Source organism: Pholcus phalangioides, unplaced genomic scaffold (genome assembly GCF_987345545.1).
Source record: "Pholcus phalangioides strain wild (caught in Gottingen) unplaced genomic scaffold, Ppha-v1.0 ptg000004l_1, whole genome shotgun sequence".
NCBI classification, from domain to species: domain Eukaryota; kingdom Metazoa; phylum Arthropoda; class Arachnida; order Araneae; family Pholcidae; genus Pholcus; species Pholcus phalangioides.
This window is the reverse complement of record NW_028301597.1, coordinates 45,944,593-45,972,415: the sequence shown is the minus strand read 5'-3', so window position 1 is coordinate 45,972,415 and position 27,823 is coordinate 45,944,593. Positions and strand designations below refer to the sequence as shown.

The window sequence follows — 27,823 nt, the reverse complement described above, 5'->3', positions numbered from 1 at the left end:
AATGAATTCAAAGTTTTTATACTGTAAAAACTTTTTGAGATATGATTGTTTACATGAAAAAATACACATTTTTTGTCAAAAAATACTTTATATTCTCAAATCAAAATCATATAAATCTAAAAGTTTTAAGCATACTGCTTAGTTTTTGATTCATTGCACCGATTGAACTGTATAAAATAAATTTGGAAAGTTTCTTCAAGATTTTTTAAAAAACTTCGCTTGAGCTGTAATGTTTTTTTATGAAGTGAAAAAGCCAAAAGAAAAACAATTTCAGAAAATACATTCAAAGATATTATTACCGGATTCAGATAATTATATTCGTTTTACTTAATCAGCAATAATTTTACTTCATGTTATCATGAAGAGACAATTTTGGATTCTATAATAATTGAACTTTTAAATCAATACATAAAATTTATTTATTTTTAATTTCTTGGGAAATCTGCCATTTGAAGGCAAGCAGTCAGCTTAACGTAAATTTCATGAATTAACGCTTGAAGTCACAGGTGCACAAATTTTTCAGTCCGCGGACCAGATGTACGGTATTTCTGCAGCTCGCGGGCCAGAAACAAAGAATAGGGTTTATGGAAATTTGTCATCTCACGCGAACTCTAAGATGGTGAAAATTTTAGAAAAGAAATGCGGGGCTGGAAGTATATCTGTTCCCCCCGGCCTTAAGTTATCAGCCGCTTCCATAGGAACCAATGCATAATATATTGATGATAATAAATCCTAACTAATTATATGTAATAATATGATGCAAAGTGAATAAATGATGATAAAATCATATTAGCAGCGTCTTCAGCATCTTACTCATCGCATGATAAAATCATCATGCGATGAGTAAGATGCTGAAGACGCATCATGTTAAGCATGATGTGATTATAATGCTATATGAATACCATAATGTATATAAAAATGATAATGAATAATATTTATTTTGAGATTGAATACGGAATATAATATGTGTAAGTCATGAAGTATTTACAATGCAATGTATCAATTCTGGCAGTACCAGAAGGAAAAAAAATATTAGCCATATAATACAAGTACATATCAAAGACCCGGAATATTTGGTCTGGATATCTCAAGAATAATTTTAGGCGTTTTATGTTTAGAAGTATCAGAAGTGCTATTATAATTGGAGACTTCAGGAAGTTGTCTGTCAGAGTTGAAAAGAGAATCAATAGCAGTCTCTAGAGAGTACATGTATAAATTATGAAAAAAGTAACAGGGACACTGCCCTGAGTTATTGAGGTCCTGATTGGTCATTGATCATTTCTGCCGCACCATGGTCATTTTCTGCACACGAGGGCTAATTAGACCGGAACCTACAATTTTTTGCCGATTCCGAACGGTAGGCTTGTTTTTTGTACTCATCGAGAGGTTGGTGCGCTAACCCCTCGATGGGGGACTCCCTGCGGTAGCAATTTTTTCTGCGGTCATGTCACCGTTTTTGTTCCACCCGTGCGAGGAAAGTTTTCTGACAAGGACAAACCGGGTATCGTACTCGCGACAACTCTAAGCATCCTTTGGTACTTTAAGGCGAGTATCTTATCGACCTGGGCTACCGCGCCTCAGGCTCTGATTGGCATAGGGTTAGATGATGTATTGTTTATCTGAACTCGAAAATTACGCGAGTCAAGATATTGTTTGACGAATTTAATAATGCAGAATAGTAAGTGTAGGCCTGTGTACCAACGTGCCAAATTTTACCTAGATGTTACGTACTATGCAGGACATTCAACAACCATTGATATTTTGGCTGTAGTATAGATGTATGAGTATAGACTGACACCCTAAATAATAAATATTACATAAAAATACATATATATATTTTTCTATTACTCATTTCAATCGTTCTGGTTGGTGGGGGGGGGGGTAAAAAAAGGGTCTTTAATATAAATTAACCAACTGATATGAAAAAAAAAAGATTTTTTTTTCTGCACCAAAATACTTATCAAGGCATTCAGAAAATTTCGATTCTGGAATAAAAATTTCAAATTCTTATACACAGATGGCACAGAATCACAAAAAACTTGGCACAATCCATAAAATAAGCACAATCAGTACATAATGAATATTTATTACGAGTTTCGTTACACAAAGCTAGCAAATGACGTGAGCACCCTTTCACCCGTTTAGTTAAGTCCGAGCTAGAAAGAGTGCTCACACTGAAATATCGGATTTTCAGTTAGTAAACGCAATTGAGTCACAGGTGCACAACCTATTCAGTCCGCGAGACAGATATATGGTATTTCTGAGCTCGCGGGCCAGAAACTTATATGTCTAGGGTGATCATATGACTCCTATTCTATGAGATGTACCCATAATGTTGGCCGTCTGAATTTTTTTGTTTCATTTTCACCCTTATTTTCATGGAAACTTAATTGAATTTTTCAAATCAGCAGTTAAGATTATTTTCATGTCTTATAAATTTTCTGTAATTATGACTCTAATTATAATTAATTATAGCCAAATCAATATATTCATCTAACATATTTTTACTTTTTATTGCTTTAATTTTGATTTGGAGTATACATTATTTCCTGCGATTGGCGATGTTTCAGCAATGTTAGTGATGGAAATTTCACTTGCCTTTCATAATTTTTTTTTTTGCTGTAATTGAAAACTTTATTTTTTAAAAGTTTAGAAGCAAAAATAAGAGTCTGCGGACTATACTGAAGTGTTAGGAGATGCATTATCTCAAAAACTAGAGCCAATTTGGCTAAATCAACCAGTTTTAAAATAAGCAGCTCAGTATACACTAAAATCGTCAAAATTTCCTTTTGAACATGAATTTTTCTCTTGTTTTGACTGTTAAAAATTTTAAAGCCTTCAATATTTCTCACACCAAGCAAGGAAATACGAATGCTTCACAATTGATTGGTTGGTTACGCAATAATTTCTATTCCTTTCTCACCGTATCTAAATGCGGTGTGCGGAAAAATGTATAGATGTTGATATTCTCTTTATTCACGACAGAATTCCTTAAACATCCTTCAAAGCACTGAATATTCAAAGTATTCTGGAAGTGCTACCGTAAAAAAAAAGAGGTACAGAATGGAACGTAAGAGAGAAAATCACGACCAAATCTCATGGGATGCCATTAGTCATCCTTCCCTTCATGCGGGTAATCTTGCTGAAGATAGAAGACTCCAAAGATAGAATAGGCAACTAAAAAACAAGACTGCCAATCCTGAATATGCAAATTACTGAACATCGAAGTCGCCATCGCCTTCCCTTAGATAAAAAAATCCCGAGTTGTTTTTGGCAACGCACTCAAGGATTGCATCTAGACGATCTATTTGCGATGTAGATACTCGAGAAGGTTTCCGAATACTTACTGGGAAATATACCAAGGAAAAATATTCATCTCATGCTGGAAGTTTTTATATCTTGCGCATCGTTTTCACCTGAAAGTTATGATCATATTCTATGGGAAAATAATACCGAAAAGAAAAGTAAAAAATATGTGTACCGAAGCTATTGTTTCTCGCGGACGGCCGCAATCGTACCGTAATAATACAGAGTGTTGTATCTAATCTCGAGTTTCATCTCATGTGTGAGAGAGGGAAAAAAACTTTCGAAAATAAAGACTAGATGGGATCTGAATAAAACATGGATAGAGAATCAGACCATGAATCATAAGCTCTAACTCCAGAATGTTGATGTTACAACATGTTTTTGACGTATGGTACTGTGATATATATATATATATACATATATATATATCACAGTATTCTATCTCACAGTATTCTGCACTTTTCTATCTGAAATATTATCTTGGTTGGATTTATGGTACTACGCCACTTTAAAAATTCCAATCTGCGATGTAACGAGAGATTATGATAGTTAAGATATGAATAGTATGTCTGTCTCGGATATTGGAGCAAAAAATGAATTTTCAGTATTTTTGGTACATAATATTTCAGCTTACGTGAAAAACTTCATTTATACAGAATTCAGATAAGAGAGGAACGAAAATTTTCTTATTATCTAGTTTTCATTATATATAAGTGCTCTCATCATCCACAGTTGATGGACACAGTAGATTGCTCAATAATCCTGTGATAATTTGAAATGTTTTTCTTTTTTTAAGATTAAATTCTTTAAATGACGTATAGATGGCGTATCATGTATGTTCAAGCTTTTTCTTTATCATTTCTTTATCTTCCTATAGGTTTGTTTGTCCTGTATGAGATCAGTGCACATGAGTTGGTGTCAGAGGCTACGCAGGGACGTACTCAGGGGTTTTCGTACCCTCCCCCTTCAAGCCGACCAAAAATTAATATTTCAGTTAAGAAATTGAAATACCGAAAAAAACCCCTTTATACGTTATGCAAACAAATTTCTGTTAATTTAAATGCCTTTTGAAGGGTGGTGACTCCAAGTTTTTTCAGAAACAAAATTTTTGTGCCACCTCCCCACTAAAGGTCGATTCTGCAAGGCCCCTGGCTGATGTAGTGGTACAGTATCTGCCACCAATCACTAATGTGCAGGTGACACTGAGTCCGATCCCAGATTCTGTGTTTGTGCCACCAATTGTTTTAACCTCGATTGTATTGAATTTGCAATAAAATCGAGTATAACACAGTGTTGATTGTATAAAAAAAAATTTACACTTTGTGGAATGAAGCAGTTTTTCTTCAACTGGAGTCTGACACTATAAAATTGTCCAATAACATTTAAGGCAGAGAAAATGATTAAGACCTGTTTGACCTGGTCCAGTTTTGGAAGATTCTGGGAAAATAGAGGGGGGGGGGGGTATTTTAAGGGAAATAACAACGATGTCAAAACTAGAGGTAGTGCACCACTTGCCCACCTAACACACTTACAGATGAAATTGTGTTCCCACCTTCTATATATATTTACAAGAAGTTATAAGTGGGGCTTCCTTATATATGGAGAGGTACTGTCATTCCGAGTTCATAAAAACCTATGAATAAGGTGAAGATTTAGAAAAAATTCACTTTTTCCAGTTCAGTTTATGTATACTGCTTAAAGAAAGGGAAACGAAAACATGTTCTTCGAGAAGCTCCACTGTTGTTATAGAGAATGTGTTCTGATTTTCGTTCAGAAATAGCTCGTTAAAAGCGAGTATTTTTGTATCCAACATTGTCTCTTGCTGACCATCACTTGCGAATTACTCTTAATAGCAAGATTCCCGTTATATGCCGTACTCGTTATAACGGGCTTTTGCTGCGTTATCCAGTGCGGCGAGGGGGGGGGGGGGTCTTGATTCTTTCGGGCATTGCAGTCCAAAACGAATTACATGATGTCCGCGGGTCAACAAGTTGGGCTATCCTGTTTACAGAATTGTAAGATAGTATCTAGATTTACAATAACATAATTTAACGTACAAAGGTGACTTAATGCGTAAGCCAACAAGGTCCGTGTTCAGGGGTCCCTAAATTATTGAAAATTTTTATTTATTCTGGGATTTTTCTTCTTTAAATATGAATTTTTATCAATTCCGAAATTACATCACCCATTAATTCTTAAATTATTTTTCTCTTTGATTGTAAAGTTCTTCTAAAATTAATTATAAAATTATTTCTTTCATCAATTTTGAAGTTATTTTTTTTAGTTCTTTAAATAACTCTCGTAATAGTTTCTAATTACTTATGATGTTTCGCCATTTTTAAAATTGCTTCACTAATTCTGTGATTACCATTTTCATTAATTTTGTTATTATTTCTTTCATTAATTCTGTAAAAAATTCTTTAAATAGTTTCTATAGTAATTTTCGCATAAGTAATGATTTTTCGTCATTTCTAAAAGTATTTTTTCATTAATTCTGAAATAATTTTTTTTCATGATTAAATAGTTTTCTATTAAACATGAAAATTTACATCTGTTCTGGAAATATATTTCCATGAATTATGAATTTCCGTCTCCGATTTAATTATTTTCTTCTCTAATTCACTAATTCTCAAATAACTCAATCAAGATGATTTTCAGGATTTTCTGTGATTATGTATATACGTCTGCGGGACAGGGAAAAACAAGCTTCGAGGGTCATACGTGGGTCACAGCCCACGAGTCAAAGATCCTCAATGTGTATATACGAGTCTCACGTGCCGTTATCTATCCTTCAAATTAAAATTCATGGTGATAAGTTTAATAATTACATAATTTAATCTGATAGGAGATTTTTGCCAAAATGTCTCACAAGAATCTTCTGTGAATCAAAATATATTATATATTCAAAATAAAATATACAAACATTGTGTGTGTGTGTGTGTGTGTGTGTTTATAATTGCATTATGGCATCCATATTTGTTATGGGCATCTTTTCCTCAGCCACCTCGTTGGGCATTGTATTTATATTTCATATATTAGTAAATTATTTAAAAAATAGTCTAAATAAATTAATATATTAATTTCATATTGACATCACGCATCAATATAACAAATTGCGAGGTAAAAATACATTACGAAAGACATTAAGAAGTATAAAAAAAAATTACATTATTCTTTCAATCATTTCTAAAATTCAAGAATCAAAATGTTTAATTCCATCGCAGATAAAAGTATTTTTCGGCAACTTCAAATTCACACACGCCTAACAGAAAGCTCTTCGACTACGAGAGAAAAAGAAAAGTATCGAGATATTAATTTTAATTCCGAACACATCATGGTGAGATAGACCAGAAGAAAAAAAAAATCAAGACTGAATGAAATATTTATCTTAAAGAAAACAAAAAAAAAACGTTGAGAAAATAAGAAAATGAAAAAAAAGAAGGTATAAATCCTATCTAGAAGATGAACATTTTGGGACTTCTATTTACGGAGCCCGCTTATAACTTCATCCAAGACAGAGGAAAAAGAGACGGCGTTTCTTTACTTTCCTGAGAATATCTTAAGAAATATTGCTCTTTCTCTCCTTTTCCATTCCAAACTTTCTCACTCATCCCTGCAAAAGAGTATTAGCTGTCTCTTTCGCATCTCTTTACGCATAATGTGGAATGTTTGAAAAATCCAAAAAAAGAAGAAATTGTTTTTCTTCCATTTCTGCAGAATTTTTTAAAATGAAAAAAAAAAAACAATAATATTCCAAGAAAATCGTTTCCTTCATTTATATATTTATTTATTTATGTCACATTTTTACAGTTTTTTTTTGCTCTTTTTCCTCAAACTCGGAAACATACGAGAGAACGGTATACGACATAGATATGAAAATGTTATTTATTCATTTTTTTTCCCACTTTTCTCATTCTATCTGTGTATATATATGTGTCTTGTGAAAGCTTCAGTAGTAGTAGTCACATCCTTGTGACGTTCATTTTTCTGTCAGCGTGTTGTGTTATTATATACGTTGGAGAAATGGAGGAATGAAGAACAAAAAAAAATGAATTTTAGATTCCCTTGAGAAGAGGTAAAAAACATTGAAAGTGAAATGTTTCGTGTTTTTCCTCTCTCTTCCAATATGTAAGAAGATGAGGAGAGTACACAAACACTTGAAGAAAGAAGGAGGAGACAGATACATATACATGTGAAAACTATAAACGGCTTCGAGAGAGAGTAATAGATGTTATTCTCGGATCTGCAATTTAAAAGAAAAAGAATTACATTCTGGAAATAGTTGTTTTGAATATATCATATCTAGCATATTGTATTTACAAAGCAATACAATAAAGTATAGACTTATTCGAATCTGTGTTCTACATTTTGTGAGTATATCATGATTTTTATTATAATTTTACGATTTTTTTCTTTTGTTTACTTTCAAGAATTACTTACGTCAGATATATTCTAGAAAATCAGATGTAACTGGAAATCAGAAAAGTGATGCACTTTCAATTTATGATCGATTATTTTAATCGTTTATTTCTTTTCTCACCGTAAGAAAGTCTGTGTTTTTTTTGAAGTTGAATTTCATCACACATTAATTGAATGTCTGTTAAGAAAATCTTCTCTTAGGAAGAGGAAATTTTTTTTCTGTTGTCCAAACTCGATTTCATCCGAAATTCGAGTGTCCAGCGCAGGGACTGTCAAAGCATGTCTCGCCGATCATTTTCAGAAAATGGTTGAAAACTTTGGAAAGGGATTGATTTTAGGATTGATGAAGGAAATAATTTCGGAATTAATGAAGTGAATAATTTCGGAATTGATGAAATGAATAATTTCGGAATTGATGAAATGAATAATTTCGGAATTGATGAAATGAATAATTTCGGAATTGATGAAATGAATAATTTCGGAATTGATGAAATGAATAATTTCGGAATTGATGAAATGAATAATTTCGGAATTGATGAAGTGCATAGTTCTAGAATAAATGAAAAAAAAATGAATCCACACACACAGAATTGACGAAAAATCAGAATTACTGAAACAGATAATTTCAGAATAGGTAAAAACTTATAGATCAATAAGCCCTTGAAAGGTATCTTTTGAATACTAAGGCAACTTCAATTTCCAAAAAAAGTTTATAAACTTATAGGTGATCAGTAACAGAAATAATTTCGTAGTTTCAGATAGAAATTATTGTACAATCAATGAAAGAATAATTACATAATTATTGAAAGAAATTATTTCAAGATAATTATATTGAAAGAAAATAATTTCATGATTAGTGAAATAAATAATTAAAGAAACATTTGAAGTGATTTCAGATTAAATTTAAGTTCAGGATTAATTAATTTTAATCAGTAATTAGTCAGAAACTTTTTTCAGAATTAGTCTAAAAAATAATTTAGAGCAAATGAAACTTGATAAATAATAAAAAACCATACAAGATTCATCTAAAGACGGGTTATTTGTGGAGATGAAGATTACAAGGAAGAAAATTCATCACTGCCCCCACGGGGACTCGAACCCCGGTCTCTCGCTTGCCGGACGAGTGCTCTACCATCTAAGCTATGGAAGCAGATCTAATATTTCAACCTTGGAGCGTATATATATATGTTGAAAGGCACCGTACATGTTGACGCCGTCCATGTACGGTGCCTTTCAACATATATAGAGTCCCCGTGGGGGTAGTGATGAATTTTCTTCCTTGTAATCTTCATCTCCACAAATGACCAGTCTTTCGATGAATCTTGTATTGACAAGTGGAGAGGACGTTTCTATATGAATAAAAGACCAATTATTTGTGTCCCTGTTTAACTTTAGGCTTCACTGGCCCCCTGCTATTAAGATATCACTAAATTACACTTGTTTGATGGCCCGTGGGATTCGAGATAAATTTCAATTTGCCTGAAATGTTGAAGCCTCCTGGTCTAGTGGGTGAGTCTCCAGCTGTGCAATTCTAGGCCCATGCCTGATTTGGCATGAATATGTTTGCAACTGGCCAAAACTTTTCCTGAACGTATTACACAAATCTTTGAAAATTAGAAGAATTTGAATAAATCCACGCGTTGTATTAACAGAGATTTTTTGTTGATAGTAACCTGCAGTGAGTACGTTGAGCCTCGGTCGTGTGGGCATCGTGCTGGACTCTTATTGTGATGATCCAGGTTTGAACCCCGTTAGAAGAACGGTGGTGTTCGACCGTTGTTTTTCTGCGGTTTTCAATTTTGATGCGAGCCGGTTGCCCGTTTGAAATAGTATCTCCGCATGCTAGATAGAGAGCAGGCAGACCTACAACATAAACGTTTTTAGGCAGCTCGAAATTTCAAGCATTTTACATGTTCGCTACAAAATACAGCAGACAGATTGCAGTACCAGCGACAACACGAAACAAACAAAAATCTTTCAACATGAATACGTTAGGGCCACACCTAAATTCAGAACACATACTTCGGCAAATACCGATTCACTAAAAATTCCACAGAGAAATGTGTACCAGGTACCTACAGTTAAGTAATAGTAGTGACTGTGTTGTCAATTGATCAAAGTTGCAAGTCTTGGTGAAAAGAGTCCTTGATCATTAAGAATTTTAAAATCTATATCAAGCTAGCTATTCCATATTCAAGCTAACACGTTGCTGCTCACTCGAAAATGACTCGAAATTCAACTTTCAAGAAAAATAAGCCGCTTCTTTTGTGACGAATGGGGTAAATACTGATATATTCAGCCATCAAAAATCTCTACAGCGTATTTTCCGAAATAAATGACCTTAACGATTAATATCAGTAAAACATTTTAGAAAGTGGTTCTAAACTCTTTTTGACCATCCCCCACTTAAGCAAAAATCCTGATGACCTCCAACCCTACCCTTGAAATGCAATTCTTACTAAAAGTGAACACTTATTCATGCAGTAAGAGCCTAAAATACCACCCATTTGGCCTTAAAAACTTTCCACAGAATATTGAATCAATAAAAGAGAAAAAACAAATGAATGAGAGGATACACTTGAAAAATAGGATACAGGATACAGAGTAATTATTCATTAATACATAATTATTCATCAAAGTTACTGATTTAGGTTTATGTTTGAAAAAATGTATGATTATTTGTTTTTAATTTTACTGGTTTTTTTTTAATTTTCCTCAAGCGGCCGCGGAGCTCCTGGAGAGTGCACAAGTAGCCCCAAGGGTCCGCGGAGCACCGGTTGAGAGCCACTGTTATACTGTATTACTCTTCGCACGTCAACCGTTAATACACACCACACAACCATTATACACAATGTTTATATTGAATGAATGCAAAATATATTACTAGGTTAAGATAAACACATTTTTGATAGTAGCTATTAGAGCCTATCCATATATTTATAGGTTGTCTTCAATACGTACATTAAATCACTTAATTTTTGTTTTCTGCTGAGCCAATAGAGGGCGCTATTTCCTAATGAAAAGTAAAAATCTTAGGTATTGTGATCATTGTAATTAAATATAATTTTCATTTTATTTTTGATGTCTGATATATTCGAGAAGCTTTATAAGTATTAATACTTCACCAGTTTTCAAGATACAACAATATAACTAAAGTTGTAAAATGACAATTGAATTGTTCCCGTATAATCGGGTATTGGGTGCTGGAATCGTTGGTATCCGATTAAGCGGGCCCGACTGTACTCTTGCAAAGTAGTAACTACTGATTATGAATATTATGATTTCGCAAACCACCCTCCTTAAAAATCAAATTGCTCCATGTGGGGAGTGGGCCACCGTTGGAAATCCCTGATTTAGATATGCTCTCCCCATGTATTCAGTAGAATCTTTCTTAATTAGGCCCTACCAGACTTCACCGACAAGTACAAAGGCCTACAAAAGTCATCTGCCATATTCTGTCCAAGAGGAGACAGAAATTCGTTCATCATGTGCACATGCATCACCCCATCCTAAAGTAGCCCTTAAGTTATCGGCATTCCGTATGGATTACACCTAGTTATTGAACCAGAAGAACTTATTGATTGCCCCTACGTTATCCTTTCATGCCCTCCTAAATTTTTAAACGTGGACTCGCTAAAGTGTCCCAAACTTTCGCTAGAAAATCCACTCAAGTGAAAAAAAAAAAAATTGGGGAAAACTCTTAAATTTTAAAGAACTTCCGACAATCAAAGTTTAATGCCACCGTAATAAAATGGACCGTCTAACAACATCCATAATTTAAATTTCGGGGAGGGAAAAAAAGAGGAAACGGAGCGAATTTTCAAAGAATTTTCTTATAGGGGGAATGTTAATTTTCTTAAAACAAACAGCTACTTTAAGGTTAGGTCTAGAGCCACACAAATCAACTAAATGAGATTCGTCCAATTCATGATGTTTCTCGAGGGTAAAAACAGAGGTATTTCGGATTGGAATAGCAGTTTTCAACTTGGGAGCTTCTCCTTAGATACAGACTGAGCTCTAAGATGGAAAAAAAAAAGCAGTTCGTTTGGGAAAGGCAAAGTAAGAAATGACCTGGAACGTAATTGCATTTCCAGTATTTATGTTCCGCTGTTTACTTTTGCATGAGGGCGGGCGTAAAATAAAACAGATTCCACTTCAGAACAATTTTGGGACGAGACTTGTGATTTGTTTCGCTTGTTAAAAAGCAAGGATTCTTCCACCCATAAATGTAAAGCTGCAATAATGCAGATCGGTATTTCGAAGAATAATGTTCTGCGCAAACGTATTCCTCTCCACGCTAAATTCTGGTGCATACAGGAACATCAAACAATTCAGTTTATTTTTGTATGATATGAAGTTTGTAGTTTGTTTTTTTGTTTTTTGTTGTTTTTTCGTCTTTCTATCGATATCATTTTACAACGAAATAAAGTTTATAGTATTTTTTTTTTCTTCTGTAAAAATTTGAATGCAGTCTGCGATTTTTTTTTACTTCAGGAATTATAGTGTTAATCTAATACACAGTGTAATCTCTCAATAACGAGTTCCCATGGGACCGAAATTTTTGTATTATTAAAGAAGAAGGGGGTGGGGTGGGGGCACGACACAAACTTGGGGCTTCCGAGAAGGGTTGCACGAACACCCACTTACAGCCAGGGGTTCTTGAGCTATGGGTACAACACAAATTTTATTTGCAGGATCTTCCGAGATGGTTCGTACAAATTCACTGATAGACAGAGATTCTTGAAGTTTGGGTCACAACACTAACTTGACCCAAAAGGGCTTCCGAGATGATTCACGATGATCTATTTTCAGCCAGGTCTTCTTGAGCTATGAGTTCCGACCAAAACTTGATTCTCAGGGGCTTCCTTGAAGGTTCTTACAAATTCACTAACGACCAGGGATTCTATGGTCACGAGCCAAACTGTATTCGCAGGGGTTTCCGAGATTGTTCGTACAAATCCATTCGCAGCCAGGAATTCTTGAGCTGTGGGTCGTGACCCCAACTTGATTCACAGATGCTTCCGAGACGAGTCGCACAAATCGATTCAGTCCTGCTATAAATGCACTTATTACGTAAGTGGTTTCACTAATTTGAAAAACAAACAGCCCCATGGGTCCCAAAGCTGATCTTGTTGATTTTGGGTAGTGGCTGAAAAAGGTAAAAGAACCCCTGGCTAAAAGGTAGTGTACGTTAATACACGGGGTGCATTCCATAAGAAGTAAAATTATAAAAATCAAGAAATAGAGGTACAGCAAAACAATATTTATCTTCCTTTCTCTTCCCCCTCAGATGATATGCAATGGACCCATCATTAAATCCACTTTTCAAAGCCAGTAGAGAAGACAGAGAACTCAGTGATCCCTGCACAGCTGAAATTTTTACCTAATCGCAACGATTCCTCGATATATGTTGTCACAAACTTTTCGAAACTGAGACACGATATATGCGAATGAAATATTAAAATCATGTCACAACCTCCCCTTACAGTCTGGATCTTGCAGCATGTGATATGTGATTCCTTGCTGTTTCTTACGTTGAAGGAGAAGATCCGCGGCAGAATTATTAGTTCTTTCAGCTGTGTAGAGTTTAGAGTTCGCTCTGAGACAGCTCCCAAAGAAAACCTTCTCTACTTGCAGCGTATTAATGAACCTCTCTGCCAATTATGCAAAGTGCAATTGCATGGATACCAGGCGAAGATGAATCTTCAGAAAGGAATCGAAACACCATCTCTGTCCGGGCGAGTGCTTTGCCATTAAGCTACAGGGAACTGTTTTTTTCCCTTTCCGCTGAACGAAATTGCGCTGTATGGTGTATATAGACAGCCTCCTAACTCAACAGCATATCGGGACGATATAAGACAACAGATGGCGATGTAAAACGCTCTACTTGCTTTTTAAAAGGGGGTTCAACAATGAGACCATTGCAGTCATCTGAGGGAATATATTAAAAAGACTTAAACAAAATATTTTTTGCTGTAACTTATTTCTTGATTTTTTATATGATTTTACTGTTAGTTCTTACGCAACGCATCTTGTATGAATTGAAAAAAAATTAAAATTTATAAAGTATTTAAAGGTCTTCAGAAGTGTCACCTATGGGAGGTTCGTCGATTTTACGTGTCGATTTTTTGTTGTACAGTGACACACTCTCTAATTTTGCCCAACCTTTGACACGTCGACCTGGGCCTGCGACGGAAAAATTTATGGTCGAAAACAAAATGTGATTCATCTTTTTGGCTTGATCCTCAAGCACACTATGTCGCTATCGTGTCCTACTTTCAACCTATTATTTGAAGGCAAAGTCAGAAATATATTATTCCATACGTTTTACCACCTTTTAGAAAAATTAGTCCATCTTTTTTTTTTTAAACGCCCGTATGTTTGCTTTTGCGTTAACGATTCTATACTCTATTTTTATAAGACAAAGGGGATAATTTTTTTTACCGTTATTATCCTATAACACTAACAGTCATTACAGTGTGCTTAAAATCAGGTTAAGAGATGAAATTCTCAACTTGATAAAAGTAATTTTCAAAAATTAATGCAATTACATGATTTATTTATTTATTTGCAATATATTTTTTCGATGCATAAAGAAAAGTCACGGAGCGAAATCATCAAATTTTGATAAATGAAGATGTTGTTGTTGACCGGAGTTCAACAAAGCGATCAGAATGACAACTCTGTAAGATAATTCTAGTGCTGAAGGTAAATATCTCCTCTGGTGTGAAAATTTACGTGCGAGTAATTCACAGTGACTACACCTATGTTCTAAATAACCAAACGTGGACACCATCCTCAACCGAATGCATTTTTTGAATGCTGGTGATTTTCCACACTTCGGGATGAAAATTATTTATTTGCCACAAGAAATCACCTACCCTTAAATTGAGAAAAGCAATGTCAGTGGGACGGAATGCTGACCTTGATAGCATGCGAAAAGAAAACCTTATTAAAACTATTACAGTCCACCCGCCTAATGTGATTACATCTGAATACAATAACCTGTTGATATGTAGGCTATATCCGAAAACAATCCGTTTGCAAGAACGGTGTTCTCACATCCCGTTTGATCAAATGCGGCATATGGTAAACGGATATTGGTGAAATGTGACAACTTCGTTTTTCTTCCCTGCATAATCAGTTGCAAAATGTTTGATCGTTCTGCCTTTTTTTAATTCTAAAACGGGACTCTTTTTCCTTTAAGCTAAAATCCAGCATTTTTTTTTATTGAGCCATTACGAGATGTCAGAATGAAGCTGTCTAATGTATATCATGATTTATGTTTTTAAATGTACACACTGATTACTTGAGGAAGCCGAGAGGCTTTCGTATTTTTCCCAGAACACAACTGAGAGAAACATCTCGCCATACATCTACTTTAACTACAGGAAGCAAAAGCAGCTACACACATACGTAGATCACAGCGAATACTACGGACTGACAACGGAGGATGGTTCGTCAACAAGGGAGGGGAGAGAGAACACCTTCCAGCCTTGCAGCCTGATGACGATAACTTACAGGAAAAAAAATAAGTTTGGTTAAACCTTAGCTTCTCAGAATATCCTCCAAAAAAAATGCGGCGGAAGAAAAGATGATAATATTATCTGAAGCCCCGACGACAAAAACTAATTTTTCCCACGTTATAAATTGGTCCTTTGGGTTTTTCGGAAAACCCATAACAATTTCCGAATGATATCATTATCCTTGATTATAATAAGCGGCGTTGACTGCATTAAAATGACCGACATGAATATAATCTATATATTATCGTTATTTTCTCACAAAATAAATCAAACATGTTTTTAGTTAAATTTTAGTTCACAGTGAAATATGTATATCTAAGGATTTTATGTAGAATTATTATTTATTTTTTAAATTCAACATGTGTGTGTGCCAAAGTATTTTTCAACTTAATTTCCTAGATATTTAAACTGGATAATATCTGTAAATTAATAAATTATATTGCTTTAGCTATTATAATTTTCTTTAGGGGAAAAACTCAGATCTTCTCCCTCAACACAATACACGTAAATTAGGTAAATATCATTATGCATGTATATCCCTCATTTGTGATAAATTTTTGAAATGCCTTTTCAGGGGTTTATTTGCAGATATTACAAGAAAAATATTTACCAGATCAGTCTCAAGAACTTCGATTAATCATCGCTAAGTTTATGACGCATTTTAAGTCACCATAATACACCAGAATTAACATCAATGAGTACGCGGAGCTCAATAACGTACACTCGAGTCACGTTTGAATACTTAGGATTGCTTTCAAACACGTCTTTTGAAGGAAATTTCTCAACTTAATATAATCACGTTCTGTACGTGAGGATCGGGTCCACTTGAGAGAAGAAGAAGTCCACTTGATTAGGGGAGGGGTAAGGAAAATCAGGATCATTTCAAGTTTCTGGCAAATCCAGGAGATGGTCCTTTTAGAACTTTGGTTTGGAAGATCTCCTCTCCTGTGCTACAGTGGCGGATGGAATAGATTGTGCGTGGAAATAGGGTCTAAAATGAGGTTGCTAGGTTTCGAAAGTAAAAATATGGGACGTGTTTTTTCGGAGTCAACTAAAAATGTGGATGGCTCCACCAACTGTTGTATTTCTCGCAACGACATTCAGACGAGTTAACTCGCTTACATCAAAGAACCGGTTAAATAAATGCGGGTGAAATCCAGTCACTTTGCATCTGAGTGGTTACCACACCAATTTGTGGTTGTTCAGGATTAAATTCACATACTAGCTGGAGAATGGTTTTTCGGTCAATTCGTTTCAATCCAGTTGGTGGCACAGTGGTGATCCGCTGAAGTCTGTTCTCCCAACTTCAAGGCATGAATGTGAGCCGGTCTCCCACTTGAAAACTTCTCCCCGCAGACGGAAGTCATACTTTTTAACATAAGTCTATCTATAACATAAAAATTCAGGAATTTACCTTTTTCACTTCAAAATATGGAAGGTAGATGGCAGAACCACATGAACACGGAACAAGCACAATTCTGGCAACATAAATATGTAAGATCCACATATGCAAACAGAAAATTCCGGCGTGCATCAATTCGTTAGAAATTCCATAAACGAATATGTACGAGCTACATATACGGTTAAGTAGTAATAGACATGCGGTCGTGTGGTTTCATGACGGACGGTCATTGCACGGACTCAGGGTCGAATCACTTTCACGGCATAGCCTGAACTTTGTTTCCTGTGGTTTTCCATATTCAAGGTGAAAATGCGGGATCGCCAATCGACCTTCCCTTCGAGAGCAAGTAAAATCTAATCTTTAAGCGTAATACGAAACAGCAACATAAAATGTTCCACGTTTGTACTTCCGAATTCTGAAGACAGATGGAGATACTTAAGCATATATAACAAAATCATCCCTCAGAAACAAAATTTACGTTAGGTGTACAGCACCAAAAACCGCAAACTGGTGCGAAAATGAATTGACCGATGAACCACTCCCCAGCTAGTAAGCGAATTTAGTCTTGAGCAACCACAAACTGGTGTGTTAGCCACCCAAACGCCAAGCGGATGGATTTCACCGGCATTTCGTTAACCGCTTCTTTGATGTAAGCGAGTTAACTCGTCTGAATGTCGTTGGGAGAAATACAACCAGCACCACCTGTAGAAGAAGGCCTCCGCACGAAGCTTGTGACGTCGGCCATTTCACCCATTGCCATTGGATAAACTGCAATAAAACTTGAACATATCGCATGCGTCAGCCTGATATATCCAATGGCAACAGGTGAAATGGCCTTCTTCGGTGACGTCACGAGTTTCGTGCGGAGGCCTTGTTCTATAGGTGGTGTTGATACAGCACGTACACGACGCATTCTGACAAAGGCCAATGCGTTAGATATTCCTCAAAAGGAATGTTTATAGATGCTTGTGCGGTTAAGTAGCAGTATGAAAGAGTAAATTAACTTTGCTCAATAATACTCAGAAATCACCAACGGGAAAGCAAATGCACGGAAAAGTATACAAAATTCCCAATGGGTTTCACCAAGCTGTGGATGCCGAAGAAAAATATAACTACTATCACGGTGACCGGGGATTCCACTTGGGTTGGTTACCAAACTCCCGAGAAAAGTACTGGGATCATAAACACGGGGCATTCTCAATTCTTGCCAAACATTGTGCTAATTTTTGACAAAACGGTCAATATAACCGTTGACTGGAAACAAAGTGCTACCAACAATTTACCGAAAAACACCAGACTATTCTTTCAAAAATACCTGACATCCAACAAATTCAACTTGAAATAAAAGCCCCGCGTTTCCTATGAAATACAGAACAAAAGTATTTAAATAGTGACAGAAAGTATTTAAATAGTGACAGAAAGTATTTAAATAGTGACAGAAAGTATTTAAATAGTGACAGAAAGTATTTAAATAGTGACAGAAAATATTTAAATCCCATAACCGAAAAAAATGGTTATAAACTTAGTTTAAAATTCATTCTATTTTTAAGTCGCTTGAGAACTTGTGTCTCAACTTCAAAGTCTATCCCCAAAGTCTATTTCAAAAAAAACAAAACAAAAGAAAAACTGGTAAGTTGAGACCATTTTTTATTCTCCTTGCCTTAAAGTATCGGAAACTTTCTATCGCGGCTCGTACTTCAAAAGCAATTTTAAAACTTGGCCCATAAAATTCAGGATATTCGAGAGAGAGAGAGAGAGAGAGTCTACTACCATCAGCGAAGAAATGTGCTAAGATAAGACGCGACACGCTGAGAGGAGAAAATTCGCCAGTCATTTCACTACAAGATACCCTTCATTCCTTTGGTTTTTGGACCAAGTACGAGGAATTTCAAGTTCTTTATAGAGAATGGGATTCGTTTCATGTTGAGGATGAGTTCCCATAAGCATCGAACAGGCATATATTGCATGAATCATTTCTTAGAAAATGACTCTTTCAATGACGAAACTTAAATCGAGGACATGTCTCTTCTTCTCACACGGATAGGAATATTCATATCATCATCATAACAGAATGGGATTTTCTTACTCCCGTGCATGAGCACAATGCGCTCTTTTATACGCCACGCAATGCGATATTTTACGAAATCTTCACTGAGATTTACATTTGCTTAAAAAAAATAGAGAACTTTTGATATTGAGTCTTTTTTGAAGGTTTTTATGACAACATTTAGATCACTTGGTAATGAAGAATATTGTTTCTATAACCGAATTTTCGTTACAACTGGGGATGCGTTTTGAAGAACTTTTTTTGGTCAAAAATAGTGAAATATTTTTGTAAGAATTTCTTAAAATCTTGTCGCTATAACAGAGGTGTCGTTGCAACCAAGGTTGATATTTCCCATGACATTTTACAAATGTGGAAAATAATCTCAGATGCTTGCTATCAAAGCAAAAATTAAAAGTTATTTTCACAATCTAGAAAAATACGGGGATAATAAACGCGGGACATCGTCAATTCTTGCCGAAAAGGTTGCTAATTTTCACCGAAAATAGACAGTTATTGCCTATATATAACCGTTAGCTGGAAACAAAGTACGTTCTACAAACCATTTTCGAAAAAGACAAAGACTTTGAAAAATACGGGACATCTAAGAACTTTAACTTGAAATAAAAGCCGCGCGTTTCCTTTTAGAGTGCGGAGAAAATATTTGAATAGTGACCGAAACTACTTGAATTACACAACCGAAAAAAAATGGTTATAAACTTAGTTTAAAATTTATTCTTTCTTTCAAGTCGCTTGAGAACTTGTGTCTCGGCTTCAAAGTGTATCCTCAAAGTCTATTTCAGAAAAAACAACAGAAAAACTGGTAAGTTGAAACCATTTTGTTTTTCTCCTTGCGTTAAAGTATCGGAAACTTTCTATCGCAGTTCGTACTTCAAAAGCAATTTTTAAAACTTGGCCCACACATAAATTCAGGATATTCGAGGGTCTACTAGCTACCGTCGGTGAAGAAATGTGCGACATGAGGAGAGACACACGCTGAGGAGAAAATTCGTCTGTCATTGCGCTACTTTATTCGTTTAGTTTTGGACCGAAGTATGAGGAATTTCAAGCTCTTTAGAGAATAGGTTTCATTTCATGTTGTTTGCTTACTTTCTTGATCGTGTCAATTTACAGTAACCAGATTTCGAAACTTAAAAAAATGAGGATAGGTGTTTGCATGTTAGCCACATTACTTACATATGTGTGTGTGTGTGTGCAACCGATGGCGACACTATAATGAGTGTTCATAAACATTGGACAGGAATATATTACATGACTCATTTCTTAGAAAATGACAATTTCCATGACGAAACTACAATCGAGAGGATACGTCTCTTCTTCACACGTATACGAATATTCATATCATCATCATCATAATAACAGAATGGGATTTCTGTTTAATTCCGAATATGAGCAGAATGCGCTATTTTATACGTTATGTAATGTAATGCGATATTTTAGAGATTTGGCATTTGGTTCGAAAAATGAAAAACTGCAGATTTCGACCTTTTTTGTGAACCTTCATTGAATTATACCCGGTTTACATGGATATAAAACTTGTTTGCTCCCAGATAAAAGCGATTTGTAGATTAATCCCCACAACTCATGCATATTTGAACCCATTTATACTATTTCTCGTTGTGAATCAAAAGAAACAATTTTCTTTCATGACATGTTTCATTACAGTGAATCCTCGATATAGCGATAGTCTGTGGGCGAAGAAAAAATATCGTTGCACAGGGATTATTGTCATAACGGGACGCAACACTGTCATCACGTAGCACCAAATTTATACCGTGGTTGACATATTTTCTAAATCTGTACTATTAAATACTATCAGAAAATTCACTTTGAAGTATTCATTCACCGTAAAAAAAAATTAATTAGTTGGTTAATAAAATCAATTTAGATACATTGCCTTTGTAAAGTACTGTAGTTTACCGTATTGCACTTTTGTGTCTTACACAAAAAGTGGCAATACCAACACAAATTGGTGATCATGTGGTGCAAGACACCGAGATTATACTAGACGCACTCGAAGGAACGAAACCTCGACGAAGTTAAATCTAAATTCAAGATAATTTTAGCAAAATACAGGACGTATCTTAGCACATAATGAGCATCTTCCTTATGGGGTTTAAATTTCACGTTATTGACATGTTAGCCGATCGTGACACTTCCATCTATGAAAGATTAATTTCAAGGCTAGGATTTTTATAATTTCTAATTCTTGTAATTTTTATTGGAACACCTCTCTCTTACGTGGTAGTGTCTTAAAATTAATTTTTGTACGTAACTGATGTACTTTATGTTTTTCTAGTGTGTGTGTGTGTGTTTTTTTTGCTGATTTTTTATATTTCTCATGTTTTTGGACTTCCAAAGCTTGTCGTGCAAAAACGTCGAGAGAACGGATGGCAAAAATGCCCATTTTTGGCTCATCATCAGCAGAAACGTTTACGCATTTGAGACAATTTGGGAGCGGAGAGGGGTCCCCCCCCCCCTGAAAAAACCTCATTGTTCAATTAACTCCATTTTCTGTTTATCTTCGTTCTAATGTGTTGATCACTCACTTAAAAACATAAAATAAGCCACTAAAATGTTCAATAAGCCACGTGAGTAGCATGTGTATGATGCCCTCAAATAAAAAAAATTATCAGAGCAGTCACGTCACGCAGGAGCTCCGAGACCACGCTCACTGAGCCAAGACGGCAAGCGTGACTTGAAATGTATGAAACAGCCCTCACGATATAGCCCTCGGGTTACACGATACTGAAAATGCGTAGGTATATCCTGGTACCATAAATATGGGGTTGCTTTTTCTCGCTGCAGAACTTTCTTTTCTGACCTCAGGGAGTTAAGCCCTGACTTGAAGTATTGTGCACATTTTGAGTTATAAATATGGTAAATATTAACTTTAAGGTGCGGGGGGGGGGGGGCTTTCCTCAGAGGGCAGCACTTGAATTTAAACTTTCAAAGGGATTTTTGAGATTACTTCCAGGAGAAAGTGCGATTTATTACAAAGCGTCATTTATCACATAAAAATTAGCAATAAAATTCTGGAAAGAAAATTGTATGTGGAGGTGAATATATCCTGAGTTATCTTTGCTGAAAAAAATTTGAACAGAAATATTTCTTCATACAGAATAATAAATGTAAAATTGAAAATTCGAAAGAAAATAAAGATTTGCTGACATTTATGTTGTCAATGCATTTTTTGGGTATCAAAGATACAATAACATTTTGAAAATTCCAAAAAAAATGAAAACGAATGCTCGCATTTGAAAAGGACAGAAAACTCTGAAAAAAAGGAAAAACTCTGAAAAATCTCTTTTTTAAAAAAAACGTTTGTGTCTGATTTTAGTGGGGTTTTTTTTCCTGTTTCTTTTAAGTCAAAAACTTTCGAGAAACCTGTATATATATCCCCCACCCCCTCCCGCGTATTATATACAGTTCCATCCTCAATTTCATACAAAGTAGAAAGAACGCCATTACAGCACCGATGGATAATGGTTCTACGCGATTCGTTTTTGTATTTACTCATCATGTAAAATCATGTTGAAAAGCGTATTAGGACATCACCTTTTTCATGAATTGAATATCGCGAGTTTTTCTTAAAATTTTCCAGTTAGGAGGTATGAGAAGCGAGGAAAAATAATGACTGAAACCTTCATTGATGGTGCTTTTGTGAGTGCCAAAGGACTATCGAGGCATATCATCATTATCTCGATTCTCAGGATCACGAGAGACAGCCGCTTTAACCATCCATTATTTCCAGTTTTGATTTCAAAATAACGTGACACATTAATGTGAGAGAGGGGGCTTCAAAACGAGACGTTAAAACACGGACAAAGGAAAATATTTCACTCTCGAAGCCGTGGAAAATATGACAGAATAGAAACACGTATATTATCGCACTTTCATGCCATCAGTTTGTTGTTGATTATCGCAATTTCCTTAATGCATCACGATCACAAGAGTAATAACAATGGATGCCATAATCTAAAATGATTATTAACGGATGATTTTAGGGTTTTGACTCCGGCCGGTGATCTACCCGGTGAATATTAGCAGTTGCAGTTGCAGCCATTGCAGCCATCCGTTCATCACTTACGTCAAAGCCGATTAGCGCGGAATTATTGCGTATCTGCTCTGTGGCAGGAGTCGAATGCTTATTGGATTATCCATCTCTGAAGATGAGTGATGAGTAGTTGGTCTCGGGAAAGAAACTGCTGAGGTGTGCGCAAAATTTCTCACCATTCCCGTAACGACGACGGATGGTCAGAAATATGCTGTGATTTGAAGGGACGCGGTGTGACGTTGAATCTCACGAGCTTCATTTGAAATATGAATAAAAAATTTACGTATACCATGCGTTTGGCGCTAACGTTATTCAACATACCGTTTTTGAGTATTTCTTACATCACCAGTAATAAGTGGTTCCCAAAATGTGTGTCTCTGGGGGGGGGGGGGTCACTTTGGTGAACTGAACGGAGAGAGTCCGAGAAATGAAAACGTCCGAACAAAAAACTCATTGTTGTTTTCCGCAACGTACTAAAAATATGTCAAAAATGCCTGAACTCAGCTGAATATTTACTTACGATACACATGTATATCATATAATACAATTTTATCAATCTCTAAATGTACAATTACCAATAGTTCAAGTTAATATTTATACAGAGGATTCAAAAAGAAATGAACCGATTTCAAAACGTTTTTATACAAATACAAATACAACGCCACAACAGGCAAATTGCCCAACGAGGTGGCTGACTTAAGAACATCATGGATCCCCGAGCCCTACCTACTACTGCTACACCACACATGCACCCCCCCCCCCGCGGAACCCCCCAACGAACCCCCAACGAATCGGTACATGCGAGAATGTGCGTGTACGTGTAGTGCAACCTGACGTAAAGTTTGTTCCTGTGTAATGCTTGTTATGTGTAGTACTGTCATCTGCCCCCAGTTTTTCTAACTATGAGTGAAGTGTTATGGTTGAATGATTTACCGTTGTAGGACTGTTGCTCTCTGTGGCGAGACTTTTTAACGGGGAGATCGGCTCGCATTTGCGCCTTGAAGTTGGGAACCACAGAAAACCAACTTCAGCCGACCACCACTGTGGGGTTCGAACCCGGATCCTCGCATCACGAGTCCGGCACTATAACCACTCGACCACCACAGCGGCTATATACTTTTAAAAATTAAAATACAGAACAATGTGAATGTATATACGGGAAAATTGCCATTGAAAAATAATTTTGCATAATTATAATAAAGAAAGGGTGGCAACGCCATAGCCATGAAAATGGCATGAATATTCAAAAAATCATATTACAAATCAACTGAAATTATTCTTTTGTGAAAAAGGAAGCCAAAAATATATTTTCAATGGACCCTGCGTGTCGTAATAGTGGCCCTGAGTTGGGTTATCATATTATCCACACTCTGCACATCACCACAATAGAGATAATCTCGACATCTCTAGTGTGGTACCGCTCTGCACTATAACGATGCGTAAAATACGTATTTCGTTCTAACTCGCAGCTCTGTTGACGATTCAAAGGAAGAAAGAGTGTGGGTAGTTTGAAATAAATATCATAGTAAAACATTTCTGCTAACGGAATATCCAAAAAATTATTTGATTTCATTCATCATTGATTACGGAAATTAAAGTACATTTCATCGCCAAAAAAAATCAAGAATACCCGGAAAACGGTACGGTACATATGGTCAATCTATGTAGAATGGTGTCGCCAATTCGAAAGTTATTGTCAAAAGAGGGTAACGATAGTTCAAATTAAAATCTTAAATGCTCATGCAAAATTCTATAGAAATATCCGTAGTATTCCGTAGAAAAAAATTAAGTGCCCGAAGTGAATAGAAAAATCTTAAATGCTCCTTAAAGAAGGAGCTTTTTTCCATAGAAAAGCATGGGAAGCCAAGATCACCCAACCCCGTAATTGATTGGCCGACGAGTATTTTTGCAACCCTCGGTAGTTTATTTGTGATTACACTTAAAAACATAGTTATGCATTGAACAATTATGTTTACTTTTTAAATGTCTATCCTCTATTAAAATATATTATTATTTTCAATATATTTTCTTATTATCAATTTATTTTCAATATATTTTCTTATTATCAATTTATTTTCAATATATTTTCTTATTATCAATTTATTTTCAATATATTTTCTTATTATCAATTTATTTTCAATATATTTTCTTATTATCAATTTATTTTCAATATATTTTCTTATTATCAATTTATTTTCAATATATTATTCAATTATTATTTTTATTTCGAGACTAGAAAGATGTCATATTTAAATGCAAGCGTCAGCCTAGAAGTCGAAGTTTTGCAAACTACAGCAATGACCACCTTCAAAACTGTTTAGATGCAATTAGATCTGTTGAAATAAACCACAAATGCAAGCTGCAGCTAACTCTTTAAAGTACCTCAAAGCTACATTAAAAACAAACTTAAAAATGCCTTTTCTAGCAAACTAGGTCACCCAAAGGTGTTTAATGCCGTGGAAGAACATTTGCTAGTCACGTGACAAAGCTGCTGTGGTGGTCGAGTGGTCATAGTGATGGACTCTCATCGCGAGGACCCGGGTTCAAACTCCACGAGCAACGGGCCTACAAAAGTAAGATCTTACTTCACTTCACTCATAGTTCGAAAAATAGGAGGCAGATGGCAGCAACTATACCAAGCCTATTACACAGAAACAAGCTCCACATTAGGTTTACAGCACGGACACGAACGTCCCAACACGCACCAATTCGTTAGCAGTTCCTCAGAGGAATATGGACGAGGTGCATGTATGGTTTAGTAGTAGTCACGTGACAAAATCAGTGATTTTGGGTTCGTAATAGAAGACTCCACAGAAAGTTAAAAGGAATAATGTTTTTTCGGTCAGTCAATTTGTAAGACATAAGATTGTATTGAGAAAAGTTCAAAAGCAAAACACATATATATTAGATTTCTTTCAAAAATCGAATTCCAGGTTCGAAAAGTACCCTAGCTTTTCATTTAATGCATTAAGATAGGAATAACTGAAGTGGGCAATGCGTTACCCTCCATACAAGGGCAACGTTGGCAATGATTCCCAAAGTCTGAGTCCCGACCCCCCTGCCCCCAGCGAATGAAAGCGGGTTGGGTTCGCGAGAGATTCTCAGAAATAAAAATGTCTGAATGAGAAATTTATTACGGTTTTTCGCCACGTATTTAAAATTACATCAAAATATTTAAAAAAATCAACGCAGCTGAACAGCTATTTACCCCACACGTATCATAAAATGCAATTTTTTCAAATTCTACCTGTAAAATAATCAATATATCACGTATATATATATACTGCACAGGGGAAAATTCAGAACGAACCATCCAATTTTAAAATAGTTTTATATATTTAAAAAAAATTAAAAACACAGAATGTGGAGGGATGATATGTGAGTGTAAGGGAAATGTATGTATGCTTACATTTACGACTATGAACAAAACATTTCCAATAAAGTAAGGGTTTTTAGAGAGATTTTTTTCTCAGCCGAAGATATCAAGGAAACATTTTATTTTCTGGATATTATGCTGCGGTGAACTTGGAAAGAAAAGTCATCTTGTCTCCGCCGGGACTCGAACCCAGGCCCTCTTGCAAGAGGGCAAGCAAAGGTTGCTAATCAACCATCATAGAAATGTTATGCTTATGAATATTAAATATACTGTAATATAACAAATCAACACAAATTTATTGTTCCTGCGAGGGAACCCAAGAATATCTTCGCACTGGTCCCTGCGTTTGGTGCTGGTGACCATGAGTTTTGTTATCAACGCCCTCTGCACCGCACATATTCTGTCCTAACTTGCGGTTGCGTTTGATGACACCGTCAGAAGGATTTAAAGCTAAAAACATCACGAGGGCATTTCGAAATCTCATAATAAAACAATTCTGGGAACTGAATATTCAAAAATAGTTCGATTTCGTTCATCATTAATTACTTAGTTAAGTTAAAATAAGGAATGTCCCGGAAATCAGGACATATGGTCACCTTATGTAGCAGGTCGCCGATTAAAAATTCTTGTCAAAAGGGACCGCATTTCAAGAAGTTTGGGAACCACTGCTCTGACCACCGAGCATTTACGTTATAGCCAAGGTGTCGTTACTCTTTCTCTCAAACCGAGCACACCTCCAGTCTATCGCCGTGAGCAATTTACCACCGAGTTAAGTTGTGCCGGAAATGTGAGTGTGCGTACGTAACAGCCTGAGGGCATATCTGGCACCGCATCTTATTTTTCTGCCATCTATATATATTTTTGAAATTGCGGGTGAAGTGTAATGATTGAATGTTTTAACCGATGTCGGCTGTTGTTCTCTGTGTTGAAACTTTTTAACTGGGACATCAGCTCGCATTCGCTGCAAGAAGTTGGTGACTAAATTTGTCGTTACAACTGGAAGTCATCATAACCGAGTTTCACTGTATTCACATGTAAATGCAACTTATTGATTTGTTCAAATGTACAACCCCCGAGTTAGCTTAACGAATCCTAGCTCTCTCCATTCAATATTTCCCACACATACTACATAAACTTAGCTAAGCATTTTCAATATCCCTAGACTCGTTAAATATCTAGGGGTTACTCTCTCGTGAAATCTTCGTGCTTTACACAAATATAGTGATTACACATCTCCTTGAGAGATACAAATGACAGCTATTTCCGATATGGTTTGATAATGAATAGCGAATATAACCGTAGCCGAAAGGGCAGGGTACTTCCGTTTGTAGTAGGGCTGGATGAATTTACGAAGAGTTTCCTCTCACATTATTAAACATTTGATATGAAGGGACATTTCTGCCAATAATTTCGTCACGAATGGTGGCATTTTCTTGATTTCAATACCGATATGTATTTAATTGTTGATTGAAATAACTTCCGATCGCATAATGTTACAGCTCGCCTTAACGGTCATTCCAAGTGACGTCTCAGAAATACAGTTGAAAAGCATGATAAGGGTACAGCGATTTTGGCTATAGCGATAATACTGACGCCACCCTTTCGCTCAAGGACGGCGGATGAGTCAGCCTGGAGTTTTAAGGGGACTCTAGTCCTGGCAGTCTCCTAATGT

The 27,823-nt window shown here is 35.7% G+C and overlaps 1 protein-coding gene and 1 non-coding gene across 2 annotated transcripts in view; both read right to left on the bottom strand.

Moving 5' to 3' along the window:
- The window catches only part of LOC149087699 (neural cell adhesion molecule 2-like), a 271,875-nt gene that overhangs the window by 230,348 nt on the left and 13,704 nt on the right, over positions 1 to 27,823 (bottom strand). The gene's annotated exons all lie outside the window — the stretch shown is intronic.
- Positions 8,804 to 8,875, bottom strand: TRNAA-GGC (transfer RNA alanine (anticodon GGC)). Its single transcript has one exon. It is a non-coding gene; the product is annotated as a tRNA-Ala (tRNA).